This window comes from Phaseolus vulgaris, chromosome 3, assembly GCF_051622355.1.
Source record: "Phaseolus vulgaris cultivar YP4 chromosome 3, ASM5162235v1, whole genome shotgun sequence".
In the NCBI taxonomy this organism is placed as follows: domain Eukaryota; kingdom Viridiplantae; phylum Streptophyta; class Magnoliopsida; order Fabales; family Fabaceae; genus Phaseolus; species Phaseolus vulgaris.
This window is the reverse complement of record NC_143500.1, coordinates 36,376,732-36,392,035: the sequence shown is the minus strand read 5'-3', so window position 1 is coordinate 36,392,035 and position 15,304 is coordinate 36,376,732. Positions and strand designations below refer to the sequence as shown.

Below are 15,304 nucleotides of genomic sequence, written 5' to 3'. Positions count from 1 at the left end.
ATCTGGTATTATTTATCTGTATTTGCTTAAGAGAAAAAAGCACAGGACAAAATTTGTCTATCCATGGATCGGTATAACTCGACTTAATCTCACTTAATCTGATATGAGTTGAGTTCATCTGAATTTTATTTGACTTGATTAAAATTAGACTTGATTTAACTCGACACAACGTGGGACAAGTCAATTCCATTTAATTTTGACACAATTTCATCATAACCTGAACCTAGTCTTACTTGGTAAGATCTAGATTTAGATCCCACTTAACTTGACATAACTTTCACCCGTGCCTGACTCGATTCTGCTAGTTTAGATTTGGATTGAGGGAATTCTTTTTATGTGTATAAACATTTTGTAGGTAATTTTTTTTTTTATTTTTAAATTACTTTAAAAAGTTACTCACGGATTGATTCTGTCCTATGGAACTTTTGTGAGCATTTTGATTCTATTGGCTTTCTCTTATGTGTGCTTTTTATCCCTCTGGCTTTCTAGGCCCTTCCCCATATGGGTAAGAGAAAAATCCCATGGATCAAACCAAATTGATAGGTTTAACCTTTATAATTAATAGATCATAATGTGAATCATTAGAAAATGTTGATACTTACTTAGATAAGTGTTCGAAAGATAGTTTTAGAGTAAAATTGGTATAATTAAAATGGAATTTGAATATTTTATTATTAAAGTTAAAGGAGCATATAAATAGAAATTCAATTATTCATGATTCATTTTAAAATAACCATCATTTCTCTAAAACTCAATTTTTCTTTTCTCTAAGATTTTGACCTCCTCGCTCATCAGTTTGATGATTATAGTCCGCCATTGGACTCCTGACAATGAACTCTACAAGACTATCCGATCAGAATCTTTAATAAAGTAAGTTCATTTTTGTTCTTCTCTTTGAGTCAAATTTTAAACTTCTTAAGTTTGTCTCTGCATAGGTTTTGCATGTGACCCTTCAAGCTTCAGGGTTAATCTCTGTTAGCTCATGGTTCTAGTGAAAAAGTTAGATTTTTATCAGGACTTTGTAGTACAGGTTAAGCTACCCTTGAACTTTTGGTAGGTTTGGAGCTCTTAGTGAGCATCTGCTCAAGTTTAGGTAAGGAAAACTAGTTTAAATTTTCAATAGAACTCTAGGCTAGAAGATCTGGATGTGGGGGTGAAGTGGTCACCAATTCCAAATTTTGTTTGCAGGATTGATTGTTTATGAGTAATGCAGAATATTGTTTGAATTAAAATGTGAATATGTTGATTTTTATATGGATGATTTATGGTAAATGCTTTTGTTTGAATCTAAAAAATTGATTGATTTGTATAATTGATATAGCGTAAGTTACTTTTGAAGTGAAATAAGTTATTTAAATTGTTTTTATTTGATTATTAATGATGAAATTAGGCATAGTTATGTAGATTTCTCTGCATATCTCGCTCAAGCAAAAATAGAATGGAACGAGAATGAATCTCGCTCAAGTGAGACCTAAGATGAAATTTTGGGTGCTCACGGATTGAATCTTGATCAAGTGAGAGAATTTTCTTTCTCGCTCAAGTTAGACTTTGTAAAAAAAAAAAAAATTATTTTTGCTTTTAAAAGCTTAGTGTATTATTGCTTATTGCTTTGAAGTGGAAATTCTAAATTTTATTTATAAATATGACCACTACAAGGAAATCTTAATTTAGCTGCAAACAAATATTGAAGGCCATAAGTGGACACTAAATAGTGTCCATTAAACCTTCATTATTAAAATAAATTAAATAAGGTGTGAGGAAAGCGTGGGTTATTCTCACGTAAACTTAAAAAAAAAAAAAATAATGGTTGCGTTGCTAAAATGACAGCTACTAAAATTATAAAAATAATTAAAATTTAAATATTTGAAGGTTAAGCCCACGCTAAAAGTTTTAAAATTAAATTTAAATAATATGAAGGTTAAGCCAAGCAAATTACACACAAATAATTAATTTTTATTTTTGCTTTACTTTAATCCCTTCTTTTCTTTTTCTTCTTTTATTTTTCTTTTCTTTTTCTTCTTTCATTTTTCAATTCTGAAGCAATTCTCTCCACGCAATACTCACTTCACTCCACTTTTCCTCAACATCAGCAACATTCTCACATCTTCCCTCCATTCAAATCTCTCTCTCTCTCTCTCTCTCTCTCTCTCTCTCTCTCTCTCTCTCTCTCTCTCTCTCTCTCTCTCTCTCTCTCTCTCTCTCTCTCTCTCTCTCTGTTGAGCCATCAAGCATTGCGACCGGAGTACGACCGTGTTCTTGATTGTACCCTAACACCGTAAGTTTCACATTTCCTTTCGTTTTCAATCCATCTCGATTGTGCCCTAACACTGTGTTTCTGGTTGCTGGGTTAATTTGCGTGTTTCACATTTCCTTTAAAATACTCATTTTACCCTTGACATCATATTTGAAAGCTTGACCTCGCCTGCTTATTTCTTCCACTGCTCATTTTCTCCATCATGATTCAAAGTACAACTATTCTATCGATTTTTAGTAGCAGTGATTTGAAGTTGGATAGCCTTAGATAACCAAGAAAGGTTTGAATGAGTATAACTAGAGTTAAGTTTTCTTCTTATAGCTATAGCAGCGTCTTCTAGATCACTAATTCCTAACTTATCAGTATTGGCATTCCAGTAAGTAATATCAATACGATATAAAATAACTAACAATATAATGATTTCCTTATTTGCTTATCTGTTTTTCCTCTCTATACTTGATGAATACTTGTTCAGTATGTTGCTGCTACTCAACCCATCAAAGCTTTGGCATTTGTTTTTTATGGAATCAACTATAGGGCATCAGATTTCACATACTCTGCTTACTCAATGGTAAGTTAATCAGAAAAATTGCTTCTTCTGTTGTTTAAGGTTCATTAATACTGATCAGCCTTTTGCCTTTGAAAATAAGGAAAAAAGGATATTGTGAACATTGACCTACTAGTTAATTCTTGTTAACTTTTCCTTTTTCATAAGTTTCACTTTGAAAGAATTATTGCAACTCCTCCTTTCTGCTGTGAATCAGTTTATTTCCCCATTGTGGCTTATGTACTTGCTATTACTCCCAGATTTTGGTGGCATTGGTGAGCATATGTAGTTTATATGTGTTGTCCTCAAGCTTTGGCTTTACTGGTATCTGGATTGCGTTGTCTATTTACATGTCTCTAAGGATATTTGCAGGGTTTTGGAGGTAACTTCTGCTACAAATAAAAGACACCCTCTTAGTTTTGGAGACATTTTTCCTTCATTTCTTTTGAGACCACTGTTCTTTTCAAACAAAAAGAAATTGAACAAAAGTACTAACATAACAGATTATAACGTTTATGAACTTTGGTATGCAGGATTGGTACTGCATCAGGACCTTGGAGCTTCCTTACTGAAAACTCTAATTCGCTCCAGTAGTTCATTGCGGTTTTTAACCATTTTGAGCTTTGGTATTCTGATTCTAACGTGCACAGTAGAAACAGCATTGAAGAGATACCCCATCATGGAGTACCACTGCTTCAACTACTTCTTCCTCTTCTAAGGGTGGTGGCTCTTTTGAAATGATTGTTTTTATTTGAAGTGATATTTTTACTCCACATGAATTCACGTGTATATATGTATATGGAAGAGAATGTTCGTATACAATGTTTTTATCTTCTTGGCAGTGTTGTGACGAGCATGTTTTTATCTTCTTGGTAGTGTTGTGATGTGCATGTTTTTATCTTCTTGGTAGTGTTGTGATGAGTGAGTGTGTTCATGCAGTAAAAGTTCGTGATATAAGCAAGGGAAAAAGGATTTCAATTTAGGGTAAGTATCTTATTGGTAGTGTGTTCATGCAGTATCTCTCATTTTTCTGTTTTGGGAAAATATTGCAATTTTGTGAGGTACGTATGATATATATGTTCTCTTCTCATCCTCTGTGAAGACATACACACTGGGTTGTGACATCTATCTTTCTTAAAACATTTGGCAAGTGTCATTGCCTTTCAATGTCCAATCACAAACTTCTTCATTTTGGTGTAATTAGATTCACTGTGGAAATCAATCCAAAAATTAGAAATGGTATTGTTTTATATTTGGATTATGCATGGATCTGTTTTGTTGTTCAAGAGTTATTGTTTTATATTGGCCTCCTGCACTATGTCATCAATTCAGCATTGTTTTCTCTTATTCCTTATGCAATATACATACATCATGCATGATGAAAACTTCATGTTGACCAATGATATGGCCAATATAGTGTGTGCAGGATAATCCATACCTTTTCAGCTAGTTTTGATATTGATTAGAATTTAAAACTGAACAGGTTTTTGACTTGGGCCTGTGCCTCTTTCATCTACATAAAGCCTGTGCCTCTTTCATCTACATAAAGCCTGTGCCTCTTTCATCTACATAAAACATTAAAAGTTTGTATATGGAGCTATCTTAAGGCTTCTTTCATCTACAGTGAAACAGAAAAAGTTTGTAAATGTGACTATTCTCTTTTAGGGTATATGCAGTGACATCTGCAATTAAATTAGTAACTCCATAGAGGATTATGTGTACGATCCCCAGTTTTAGATACTATGTTAGTAGTGTCCAGAGAAATTAGATAAGCAATATATTCAAAATCCATATGTAACTTTTGGCGCCATGGAGCGGGAAGGCTTACATACGGATTTTTCCGTATGTAAATTTTGGCACCAAAATATAAAATTTGCAATGAATAGGATTCGAAGCCAGGTTCCTTTAGATAACTCAAAGAAAATTTAACCACTACACCAAGCAAATGCTTTAGTATGATTATGATTTTTATTATACTTATTATTATTAACAATATTAATATTAATAATATGAATATAATATTAATAATATGAATATAATATTAATAATATGAATATAATATTAATAATATGAATATAATATTAATAATAATTATATTAATATGTATAAATTATGTTAATAATAATAAGTATAATAAAAATGATAATATGACCAAAGAACTTGTCTAGTCTAGTGGTTAATTCTTCCCTTGGGCACTGGAAGGACTTGAAGAGTCCTGGCTGCTGCAGTTTCCTTGCAATATTAATATGGAGCTTGTGTTCGAGTCCTGTGACGTGGGTTCGAGTCCCATCCAGTGCTGAATGCTTCCAACATTAATAAAAAATATAAATAGGTATAAATAATAATTAGTAAAAACGAAAAAATTAAAAATAAATTTTTGAACACATAACTAGTAAGCAACGCAAATGGAAGACATTTCAACAAAGCCTAAACCTAAGAAGAAGAATAATGAAATCACTAAGATAACCAAGCTAACTAATTAATACCCATCTTCCGGTGCTTAAACACTTTTTATTCATCAATATAATAATTTATTCATTACTTTTGTTTTTTAGTTTTTAACTTATCAATTCATTGATGTTTTTTTTTTCTTTTTAATGTTATTGCAAAAAAAAAAGCAAATTAAAAAATATTAATATTTAATATTTAAAATCCAAACTTTTATTTAAAAGTGGAGTTCAATAGCTGCCAAAAATAGTGCATACAAAAAAAAAATAAATTATGTGTCCACATATCCAAGTTAAGCCCATTCTAATTTCATTGTCACTTTACCAAGGTCAAGCCCTCGCTTTATTCTAATTTTATTGTCCCACTATCCAAGGCTAAGCCCACGCTTTATTTTTAATTTTATTGTCCCCTTATCCAAGGCTAAACCCACGCTAATTTTATTGTCCCCCTACCTAAGTCTAAGCCCTCACTTTCTGTCCAAGGCTAAGCCCCCGCTTAAGTTAACATTTGTAATTTTTTGTGTTGGCAACTTGTAGGCAAAGCCCACGCAAGCCAACTTATTGCGACGCCACGCACCCGACAATTTTTTTTGGGACAAGGATATTAGCTTCAAAGTTGTGTGAAGGCAAAGCCCACGTTAATTGCATCTTTGCGTGGGCTTTTTGTGATTAGTGTCCGCCTTTGGCCCTTTCTAATAAAAGTTTTTTTTTTGTAGTGGACTAAAGGAACTTAATTATATGTTTAAGTGAATTTTGAGATATTTGGATTGTTTAGAAAAGTTTAAAATATGATGTGATTGAATGGTGCATTGATGTGTTACATGAGATATGAAATGATGTAAAAGTGTGATCAAGACATAGTATTTTCAGGGAAAGAAATATCGTGTTGAGATTGTTATTAGGGTGTATTGATATTTGAGTATCCTCTGAGTGAGATGATCCTGACCCTACTGATATAATGGAATCGCATAGATGAAGTTATTCAGTTGGTGAGAGTCGAATGAGGTCCATTTTGCTGAGTCTGAAGTTTGAAAGAACTGATCATAGCAGATTAAATGGATTTACCATGTCATATGAGATGATGAGACATTAAGATGAGTATGTGCATGGTTGTATGAATTTCACAGCGAGTAGTATGACAATAAAAATTTATGTGCTCAAGTATGTTTAAGTTTTTTTTTAGCAGAAAGATATTTTCCATAGCTGGTTCAAAAATATCTATTCATTATTTTTGTAATCATACTAAAAATTTATACAATAAGTTTGAATTTTTAAAAAACTAGTGTTAGAATTGTCAGAAATCCAACAAATATTTTTTGAATTAGACACTTCACCGATACGTGTCTTACGAGTATCATATAAGTGTCGGTGTCCAATACGTGTGTCTGATACGGACACGCCATTTAAGAGGAGTGTCCGAGCCTAGATTTACACTACATACTTTACTTTTATTTAATTAATACATTTTTAATATATTTATATTACTTTAAAGAAACCATTTTCTAGTGTATTTATATAATTTTAAAATAGTTCTGTTTATAGCTCAAAATAAACATTATATAGAAATTCAAATAAAATAAAATAATATCATATTAAATTCGATAAAAAAAAGTTGTTTTATGTTAGATCTATATAATTTATACATAAATCTTAAATTGAATGTATAAATATAGATCATGAATGCAGAAGCGCGTTATGTGCATTAGAAATATAAATTAACTTAAAAAGTATTGGGTGAAGGCAAGAAATTGAGATAATTTGTTTGTGCCTCCACACCCATAAATAAGATTCTATGCAATTCCCTTTCCCACGCTTCAAAAACAAAACTCTTGTCTTTTATAAAGAGAAATACATAAAATTGTTGTAAAGCCGAAAAGTGCACAGTTTGAATAGACACGTTATAGAATTGTAGTGGCATGGCATGGGAGATAGCATAAGTTGGGGGTTGTATCTAATCATTCCCTTTGAACACACATAAAGAATAAAGAAACTATTTCAATGATCAATTATGCTACCTAATAATTCATACCAGTTCAAATAAAATAATTATATTTCTATCTCTATATATAACCATCACATCATGCACCAAACTAACCAAACCTCTTCTACTTCATAATTGGTATGACATAATGGTGTGGATTTTGGTGCCAAGAAGGTTTAGGTTGAGAGTGGAATGAAGCCAAGGATGATTTGCCGAGAGCAAAATTCATTTGATGTGATCCAAACTTTTGAGTTACTCGGCAAGTTATCTTTGGCTGCATTTTCCTTTCTTCCTCTTCCATCAACTAATTCATCTCTTCTGCTATTGAAAACTTTCAAAATATCATTTCAGCCATTAAAATATGCTTACATGTTTAGAAATTTAAATATAAGTTTGATTTTTTTTCGTTGAATAAGTTCAACAATATATAAATATAGACGCACAGATATATTATCTTAGAGTTTTACCTTAGGGTTTGAATTTTTATGTAGATTTGTTTATTCACACCCTCATGTGTGGATTTGTTTTGTTTTACTTTGTATTTGTTATATTACTTGTCGTCATGCATATGCAGGTGGAAGAACTATGTTTTAATATGAGAAGTTTTTCATATAAGAAGAAAACAACACAATTTTTGTACAGGTGTAGGTTAAAGCAGAGACATCTGAAACATGGCATGGAAATAAGATCCATCACCCATGAAAGCAGAGGTCAGCACACGTGGAATTCCTAAATTATTATCTGCTCTCTACTTTTCAGGGTTTAAAATGGGAGAGAAAGAGATTAAACAGAGGTATGTAGTTTCGAAGGTTTTAAATGGGGAATAGAGAGATTAAAGAATAATTAAGATTTAGCTCATAATTTTTAACAAAATTAAGCAAGTACATAAGTCAAATGTGAGAGAGCTGTTAGTTCACATTTTTAAATGTAGAGATACATATTTAATATTTTGATTTGGATACTCAAGAGTTCAAAGTGAAAAAGAAAAAGAAAAAAAAATTATTTGATTAAAGGAAATGAAAACTAAAACTAAAAATATATTTTTATGGTTAATCATATAATAAGATCATTTTTAATGTCAAACGAGCTAATTGAAACATTATTAATTCCATAGCTACTTTCCATATATTTTTCCACACTTTTTAGTATATTGTTCTATCTTTCTCTTTATTTAACACAATACACCTGAATCACTACAAGAAAAAATGGTTTTAACGAGGGTTTATTTTTACATTATCCAGGGTTAAAACCTCCATTAAGTCATTTACCCAGGGTTGTGGTTTCCCCGCTAAACCATCTCTGGGGAATGTGTTCCCCAGGGTTTTTTTAAACCTCAGGAAAAGCCTTTCAAAATACCATGGGTTTCAAAACCTCCGTAAAATACCATGGGTTTCAAAACCTCCGTAAAATACCATGGGTTTCAAAACCTCCGTAAAATACCATGGGTTTCAAAACCTCCGTAAAATACCATGGGTTTTAAAACCTCCGTAAAACCATAGGTTTCAACCCCGTAAAATACCATGGGTTTCCAAACGTCCATAAAATGTTTTAGAATCTCCTTAAAAAATACCATAGGTTTCAAAATTATGAAATTTGTTTTTTTTTATTCATTTACCATTTAGGCATTCATGTGTTTTTTAAACCACAATTATTTACATCTATTGTATTTATTTATCTATGTTTGTTAAAGTATTTTTTTTCAATAAATAAAAGAAATAATTGGGACCAAGTTTTATCTTCAACAATATCTTAGGATGAAGATTAAGCAAAGATAAATTAGTGTTTAGCAAGCACTAAGTAAATGACTTTTCCAAGTAAATTAGTACAATAAATAGTTATAATTGTTATAACATTTACAACTTTTAATTATAACTGAAAAAAAATAGTTATAACTAAAACTTAAAAATATTATATTGTTTTTGTATAAAACTGAAAAGAAGATTGTGGCTGAGATAAATTCTTAAGGAATGAATTCTGTGAATTGTAAAATTGTGCAGGATTGGAATGATAATAGAAATGGTAAGGTTGAGAAATTGTGCAGTATGTTGGGAAATAATAATATAAGTTCAACCAAGAGAAGGATTAACGATTAACCAAGATTCTGCCAACTTCAGAAAGTAAGTTCCAACTATTAGCCCATTAATAGGCAAGTATATAAAGACAGTAAGAAGGAAAAAGCAGGCAAGGAGCTCATAGTTCACATGACAGCTAGAATGATAATTACAATGGTGTGCTTTTGATATCATGGATTCTGTTCTGGCCCTGACCCCTTTCTTAGGCCTATAACTAAGGCCTCTTTCTGTAACCAAAAAACAGAAGAAAAAAACAGTTTTCTACTAAATCTATTGATTTCTAAAGAACCAAAAAGTACCTTTCATCATCAAAGAATTTGCAAATGTTGCAATAGTACTTTGCCATTGTAAGTCCATCACATGAAGGAGATATGTATACAGACCCAACAGGCTGTATAGTAAGGCACCGCATACACATCATTTCCATTGTTGCTTTTCTGTAATCATTAAACAGATATTAAGAAATACATTCCATTACTAAATATTAAGAAATCCTGTGAAAAATATACCTATCCATTGAGTGGTCACTTGCATTGTCATGACAAAATCTGCAAGTAAATAACTTGCCACAACAAGCAACTCGAAGCTTGCAATTTCATTTAGCCATTCATTGAACATGGTGTTTTTGGTTGCCTGTTTCCATGTGTCCATCATTTTGCTCTGTTCATCCTGTGTAAGCGCAGAAGTTACCCATGGTAACATTGATTGGAGAACTTCAGCACCTGTAGTTCCAATTATCCGGCCAACTATCTTATCTTGTTCTTCCACAGTGAAATGCTTTCCAAACAGTAATTTTTCCTCCTGCTTATGATCCAGGGTATAAGAGTGGCTGACATTATGAAGTGCCTCTTTGGATTCGAGTGCAGGAAATACTATACCATCTTCAGCATTACTATGAGCTGTATATAAACCCCGCAAAAGCTGGAATCTTCCACTAAATTGCCGAATAATTGTTTCATCACCATCAGAAAGCTTTCCAGATTCAATGTCTAAATACTCCAAGTCTTTGCGTATGGCTTTATGGAATTTAAATATGGTATCTATTGGTCTTTCTGTAGAGCCAACATCACTTGAGCTGTTGTCAGTTTCCCATATGAAAAGACTATAATTAATGGACGGGGCAGAAGCAGTGAAGGATAAAGAGCGTAAGGACTTGGTTGTAGTGAGTGAACCCAACCCCAAATTGTTCCTGCTGACTCCTAAAGCTGGCACACAACAAGACCGCGAACTACAACATTGTTTCTGAGTACTTTCACTTTCAGAAATTTCAGAGACATCTTCATTGTGCACCTGCTGTATGTTTCGCTTGACTGATCTTTGTTGGGTCCCATCTGATTCAGCTAATATTGAGCAATCTCTATCAGACAATGCAGAAGCAGGACAGGAAGATTGAACAATATTTTCTTCAATATCAGTAATTCGCTGGGCAGGACAGCAGCCTGACACACTAGAAGACAAACACAAACCATCTTTACGAGCCGTGCAAGCCCAACCACAGAAAAGTGTGACTAGAGCAGTATCTATTGATGGAGCTGGAAAAAATTGAAAAATAGTCAAATATAGAAGACAACTAAATATCTTTAAAATATATTTTCTTTCAGAAAGAAGCAAAATACTTGCCAATTGCATGTTTTTCAAAAACATCTGTGCTTCATCTTCAGTTAATGAACTAGTCAACCATGGCAGGACACGCTCAATCAACTTCAATGACATCATGCATAAGCTTTGATAGAGAAGTTCACATTGCCTTTTGAAGCTAAAGTTCCTCCGTGCAAGAGGAAGAACCTACAGAAATGAGGAATTAGGCACATGGAAAAAATACATTAAAAAGTAGCTTGAAAAGGCTATTATTTTGGGAAATGCTTCCTATATATGCCCAACTTTGGATTAAGAAGTAGAGAACTCCCCTTCTTGAGTCATACGTTTCCATCAAACTAACAACAATAACAATAATAATTAGGTAATACAACAAACGCTCATAGTTATCAACCTTTGATGAGCTACGATTTAACTTCTGCAAATAGGACAAAAATTCCCCCCCAAGCAACTTACTAATCATCCTATTGTAATATTAACATTTAACGATGCATCTGCTAACACATACGCATCTCGCTTGAGGAGCTCTTGAGAAAAATTATTTCATCACAAACGAAGAATTACCTGAACTTCTTCATTATGGAAATGCCTCTGTATTGTTTCCAATATATGATCAGCATGTGAACACAATGTTGAATAAAATTCAGTTTCTGAACTAGATGTTGCTCCTTCACTTTGAATACTTTCAATTAAAGAACGGAAGTCATTAAATTGGCTTTCTTCTTCAGCATGCTCTTTACTGAAAGAAAATTTCCATCTACTGCTGGAAAAATAACCTTGTCCTCAGCAATACTGCATCCATATAAATAAACAATTAACATTCCTTGTACATTCTAAGTCTACATAAAGAATGAAGTATAGAGGATATCATTTAAGAATGTAGCATACCTTTGGTTTGACAGTCATTATGACACTCTATATACTATAGTAGATCATAAGATCCTCTTGTAAATATTACTACAACTACATTCCATGACACCTTATTTCTTACCCATTCATTATAGTGGTCACAGACTTCTAACCAGACAAATAATGCAGTATAGAGGATAGCTTTCAGATAGCACCACAAATTAATCTTTTATGATAATTGTTTGGTCAATCACATTAAAAATTACTCCAACCATATTCAATGACACCTTATTTCTTACCCATTCATTGTAGCTGTCATGTACTTCTAGCACTACATAAGAAATGTAGCGTAAAAGATATATGACTACATCGCACCTGAGAATGATCTACACAATTTTCAACTGTGTTGTTAGCACGACTTCTCCCTTCCATCCAGGTGAAAATAACCTTCAATAAGCAAGAATTTAATCAGATACATTACCATGAAAATCAAATGTACAAAAATCTTGTTCAATGCATAATGTAGCATTGAGAAGAAAAGAACAAGATGTAAAACAGTACACAAAACTACACCTTTTGAAGAAGCTTTTCCTCTGGAACTATCTTACTTAAGCACTTCCGCAAATCCTGAGATTCATCAGGTGATATAGATGTTGAGAGCCACGGAAGAAATTTTGTCATCATATTCACAGGAATACTACAGAGAAACTGCCAAACTAAAGAGGCCTGTTCCTCAAGGGAGAACTTCTCAAGAAGCAGTGGAAATACCTGATATCATCCAACGAGCAAAAATATCATATAAATCACTACTGCAACAAGATTTTCAGCCATTTAAATGAAATATAGTCTGAATTCTGTCAAATGACAGGCACGGAGGTCGGCGATGGCTGCTGACCGGAGGGAGGGATCAGAGGAGAATGCGTTGAGGAAGAGGTCGCAAGAGCGGCATTGACGACGGAGGTTGCGATATTTTCGGCGAGGAGAAGCTCCGGCTTTGACTTGGCGTCAACGACGAGGAGAAAGAACGAGAATGTGAAAAGACAAAGATGGAGATGAGATAAAATGAGAAGGTTGAGAGTTTCTCCCTTGTAGAGAACCGATTCCGTGGTGGAGCAAAGGCGGAAGGAGCTTCTCTGGAGCAGCAGCTGAAGAATGGGTTTTGTGGCTTTTTTTATGGAAGTGTGGCTTAGCAGTGAGTATGTGGTGAAAAACTAAATGTATAAGGAAGATAAAAAAAAATTATTTAGGGATATTTAGGGAGGTTTTAGAAAACCTCAGGTATTTTACTGAGGTTTGTACGAAAAACCTTAGTAATTTAACAATTAAAAAAATATTTATTTATTAAATTTATATTTGAATTATATTAATATTTTTCTAAATAATTTTTGTTAAAATAATTTTTTTAGTGATAAAAATACTAGTTTTTCTTATAGTAAATTTTTAAGGAAAATATCTATATAAAATAAATAAATAATTAATTAATTTTAATAAACTTATTTTGCAGAATTTTTAAAATAAACCTTTGTAAATATTAACTAAGATTAAAAAAATCTCTCTTATTTTACGGAAGTTTTAAAATAAATTTTAGAAATTAATGAAGGTTAAAAAAACCTTTGTTATCTTTGTGGAGGTTTTAAAATAAACCTTTATAAATTAATGAAGGTTAAAAAAACTTTCGTTAATTTGTGAAGGTTTTAAAATAAACATTTGAAAATTAACGAAGGTTAAAAAAATCTCCGTTATTTTGTTGAGGCTTTAGAATAAACCTTTGGAATTTAACTAAGGTTAAAAAACCTCCATTATTTTGTTGAGGTTTTAGAAAAAAACCTCCATTAATTAAATCAATTCCTAAGGTTATATTAACCTCCGCTAAATAACCTCCATTAAAACCTTTTTTTCTTGTAGTGAATTACAAATATAATATATACACGGGCATGATAAAATTAGCTTAAGGTTAATTTTTTATTTATTGAATTACTCTTTAATAATTATTTGTAAAAGTCAAATTCTCTTAATTTAATTATTAAATATTTTAACATTAACTCAACCATTCAAAATATTTTTAAATAAATCAAATACGAATAATTATGTAATCTTATCATCATCCGACCTTAGAGTAATTAATTACTCAATTTAAACTAAGAAATATAATATATATATATATATATATATATATATATTAATTATTAGTAAATTTTAAAATATGGCTTTTATCTATTTAATAAATTTACTTTTCATAATATTTTTTTATATGATGGTCATAATTATACTTATGTTATCATGATTATTATTACAACTTCCAATAAGTATAATTATTATCTTATGAGTCGTCATTATTTTTACAATTTATAACATATTCATGCAATTTTTTGTTATCATCTTCTTTTTTATATAAATATCTTATGTGTAATACAGGATAATAAAAATTTACCCACAAGTTTGTAAAAATTTTGTTTTGCCTGTACTTTTTCCCTTTTCTGTCTCTACTAAAACCACCACTTCATCCTCTTTCAACTCTTTCACACAACCTCATATTTTCTCTACTCCTATGACTCTCAAACTTAATGATGAGAGCTTTCTTGTTTGGCTCCAGTAAATTCTTGTCCAAGTTGAGGATCTTGATCTTCTTCATTTCTTGGAATCCTCTTCTATATCTCCATGGTATCTCTCCACTGACTCTACCACTATCAATCCTGCATATCTTCTACACAAGAAACAAGATAATCTTCTTGTTGCTTGGCTTCTTGCGTCAATGTCTAACTCTATGCTCACCTAGATGGTTGGTCTACGCACTGCACATCTCATAGAGTTAAATGCTTATTGTGCCTCACACACTAGTGCCAAAGTTCACCAACTCAAGCTTCATCTCAAATCCCAGAAACATGATCGTTCAATCTCTACATACATTATGGACATCAAACACTACAAGAGAAACGCGAATTACATACGGAATATTACATACGAATCAAAATCCGTATGTAAAATCAACATTACATACGAATTTTTTTCCGTATGTAAACAGGTATTACATACGGAAAAATCCGTATGTAATTTTTGGCGCCATGGAGCGGGAAGGCTAAATCCGTATGTAAATTTTGGCACCAAAATGTAAAATGTGCAATAAATGGGATTTGAAATCAGGTTCCTTCAGATAACTCAAAAAAAATTTAACCACTACACCAAGCAAATGCTTTAGTATTATTATGATTTTTATTATACTTATTATTATTAACAATATTAACAATATTAATATTAATAATATGAATATAATATTAATAATATGAATATAATATTAATAATATGAATATAATATATAATAATATGAATATAATATTAATAATATGAATATAATATTAATAATATGAATATAATATATAATAATATGAATATAATATTAATAATATTCATAATAATATTAATAATAATATTAATAATATTCATAATAATATTAATAATATTCATAATAATATTAATAATATTCATAATAATATTAATAATATTCATAATAATATTAATAATATTCATAATAATATTAATAATATTCATAATAATATTAAT

General features: G+C 31.4%; 1 pseudogene across 1 annotated transcript; it reads right to left on the bottom strand.

The window, feature by feature from the left end:
- Positions 1-9,274: 9,274 nt before the first annotated feature.
- Positions 9,275-14,378, bottom strand: LOC137805569 (zinc finger protein BRUTUS-like; annotated as a pseudogene). The gene is made up of 8 exons (XR_016519427.1): positions 14,275-14,378; positions 12,613-12,931; positions 12,320-12,514; positions 12,063-12,193; positions 11,462-11,689; positions 10,918-11,086; positions 9,811-10,833; positions 9,275-9,738 (listed from the first exon to the last, which is right to left on the bottom strand). The product of XR_016519427.1 is annotated as a zinc finger protein BRUTUS-like (transcript).
- Positions 14,379-15,304: the final 926 nt, after the last annotated feature.